A 3651-nucleotide genomic window follows, 5' to 3' on the forward strand; every position below is an offset into this window, starting at 1 on the left:
TTTGCTAAATACTTGTATAATAGAAGTAATAACCAATATGGCCTACGTGGTCAATTTGAAAGGCATGAATAAATGCTACTAAGAAATAAATAACGTCGTGGAAACAACTGAAACAACTGAAATTGAAACAACTGAAATAAGTTGTGCAACTTGAATACGTTGATCCACCGTCTACTAGCAATAATCGCTGTTATAAAGTTATTTTTCTTCACCATAAGTAAGTGTTAATCCATACTTCACAAGATAAGCACTAAGCCATTCCTCTCCGCTGATGTCTTGCGAATAGAAAGTTTCAATAAAACATCATACTGCATCATCGCTCTCTGGTGCTTGATACAAAACCCTCATCGAATGATAAGCCAGTGTCTGCTCTTTCAAACTGTAGCTAAGTCATTATTCTTAAAGTAAGCTATACTTGATAGTCTATTTGTGGCGCCAGACTTAGTTTTGTCGGCAGAAAACATCATCCAATATTTCATTTGCACTGTACGATTGCATATATCAGTATATCATTTAATAAAGTTATTAATGTTGGTTTACTGGACATCCTAACCTAAGCTGAGAAATAAATGAAATAGTGGAATGAAGAAAGTGGAAGGAAACGGAAAAACTCTGAGAAAACCCACACACAGTGTTTATCAACTGAGCTCATAAAAGCTCACTTGGCGGGAGCTGGGATTGAACCAAGGACCCCATGCACCAGAGATTAACGATCTACTGTACCACCGATTGCAGTTCTGAATTTGAATTTAAGCTTCATCGGAAATATCACTGTTCATCTCAGCAACGTCGAAAACTATGTGTTCGACACAAAGATCTGTTTCATACTTCCTTCCTCTAATATGCACCTTTAAAGTGAAATGGTAAAATATATACCAGGCCCGAACCTCATCTATGTTGATTTTTTTTTTTTATTGAGATCAGTCTGGTTTTTCAGGATTTGTTAAGTTATAAATATAGTGTCCTTCACTTTTATATATTGTATATAGATAATTTGTCGCACTAGAAAACAGGTATTTGTTTACAAACAAAATTTTGTATATACATAAAGTTTATATTAAAGTTTGTATATTAAATAATAGTAATTATATGTTTTACTGCGTGAGTATTAGTGAAATTTGCCTACTGCTGTCTCCCTTAAGAAGTAATTTGGTTAAAATTAACAAAGTTTCACTAGATCAAAGAGCACATTAAGAACTCAGTTTCAATCAAGAGCCCTATTTGTTGCTACAGAAACGCTTCATGATGATAGATGTGTATGGAATTGTAAAAGTTCTGTAACTAATGCACAACCAGAAGTAAACGTCTAAAATTCACATAAAGGAAATGAGTGGAGACTATTGATTTTTATGAATAATTACTACAGTTTTATTTTCGAATGCTTGTTTTTTTTATATATATATATATTCTCAATATTGAAATTTCTCAACTTACATTTTTTACGCGTTCGAATAAAACAACGGTTCCATTACTAGTAAAACTAACCTAATACAAAGATTTTTGTTATTTTCCCAATTTTTCCAAAATTTCCGGAAAGAAACCGGAAAAAATGTTTTTTACCAGCAGGTTCAAAATTTCCGGAAATTTTACAACACTAGTCACATCACAGCTCGTGATTATATCGCCATTATAGGAAACTATGTGCATCTTGTGTCCCATATGATGTTTCCAGACAATTAAACTATATACCAACTATATTCCTTATTCACACAGGTGAAGGTATTGTGGATTGGTTTGAAGAACATAGGAAATTATTTGAACACGTCCTCTCGGCCACTCAATTCCCGATCCTAACCATAATTGAACATTATGTGGTCCGTTTTGGAGACGCAAGTCATGCGCAAATTTCCTCTTCCACCTTCTCTCACAGAACTGAGTAATGCACTGCACACGGAATGTTTAATAGAATTTAAAATCTTAATAAATATTTCTATTATTTCTACAGGTTCCAATTGGCGTTTCTCTGAAGTAGGACCCAGAGTACATTTAGCCCACATCTTAAGGAAATGTATTTTGTTCGTATGATGGGACAGCAGCAGCAGCACCTTGAATTGTTTTCAGTTGTTTTTGAAATAGTATAGTGGGCCCATTCCATGTTTCAGAAGGTAAATTGACGGATAACACTTGACACCAATTAGAGCCTTAAAAATATATATACATATATATTATTTCTGGGGCTTTAACAGTAGACATTTACTGTAATAGGTCCAAATCGTGTTTTTGCTTCATTTAAGAGTTTTCTTTTATTTTTTGTATGTGTGTGTTCATTCTCTTGAGGATATGATGAAGCTATTACATGCTTCATTTATATATTCGTGTTCGTATCGTATCATATGGAGTAAGAAAGTTTTAACTTGAATTGGGTCCCTCTCAAACGGTGGGGAGGGCAGTTGCAACCTCTGCCCCCACAATTTACGGCTCTGGTCTAACGCCATCTCAATCTATTAGGTTGTGCTTTTTTTCGGGCGTTTCCATTAAATTTTTAAATATCTGCATTTCTCCACAACTAAAATATGAAACATTTCATTAAAAAAAAGAAAAAGAAAAAACGACACGAAAGAACATCAGAATTCATAATGAATTTCTGATTAGTAAAAAAATACATATTAAAATAATTATTATGTAGCAAAGTTATTTATAATGAATGACATTTGTAATATATGATGATAAATTCAATATTAATATTGAAGTTAAAATTTATCATAGGGAATTTTCAGTGAAAAGTAGAGACGTAACAGCAACGTTAAAGTAGAGACGTTACATTTTCAACACGTGACAGTTATGATCACTGAACTAAAATATTGTTGGCAAGATTAAGCTGAAGGAAGAAGCTGGTGAATACAGTAAAATAATTATAAAATCACCGACGGACTTATGGCAAGTAAAGGAAAGAGAAAACTAGAAACTATATTAATTAGGGATGGCCAATTCCGGAATTTTTACTTTCCGGAATCCGGAAAGTAAAATCGGAAAATTCCGGAATTCGGAAAAATTCCGGATTTCGGAAAAATCCGGAATTCGGAAAAAAGTTTATTCTCCCCTTATATAGCCACAATGAAAATAAATCACAAATGGCATGGTTGTGGGGGGAGGATTGTTTATGCTGTAATGTCAGCCCCTCCGAGCAAATGCGTAAGCTCCAATAGGTTCTTTTATTTTGCAGGCTCAAACTTCCCGGTGGAGGTACATCGCAGGCGCAATTTTCCCTGTTCTTGAGGTAGGGCGCAAATTTCCCAGACGCAAAATTCTCGACATCGTTCGAATGACCTCGGAATACTACATCTTTTTCAATACTTTTTTATATTCTTTTACTCGAGATTTCTTCACGGTTTCTTATTAAAATACTTACTAACATATCCTCATTTTATTGTCCTAACCAATCAATATGGGTATGTTGTCAGTAAAATATTTAGATTGATCGAGCCTCTGGTGTGTAACCACAGTATTTCATATCATCCCCCCATTAGAAATCTTGGCTAAACGAACCAATATATGTTGCCAATAAAATAGTTTAGAATGATTGAGCCCTGGTAAATAACCACAGAAATTCGTGACAGACCCCCCCCTTCCTATTCTAAATACCTAAGCTCATTATTTTCAAAAGATGCACAAATTGGGTAACATTCTATCTACATGAATATAATGATTAAC

Source organism: Thermobia domestica, chromosome 3, assembly GCF_964235325.1.
Source record: "Thermobia domestica chromosome 3, izTheDome1.hap1.1, whole genome shotgun sequence".
NCBI classification, from domain to species: domain Eukaryota; kingdom Metazoa; phylum Arthropoda; class Insecta; order Zygentoma; family Lepismatidae; genus Thermobia; species Thermobia domestica.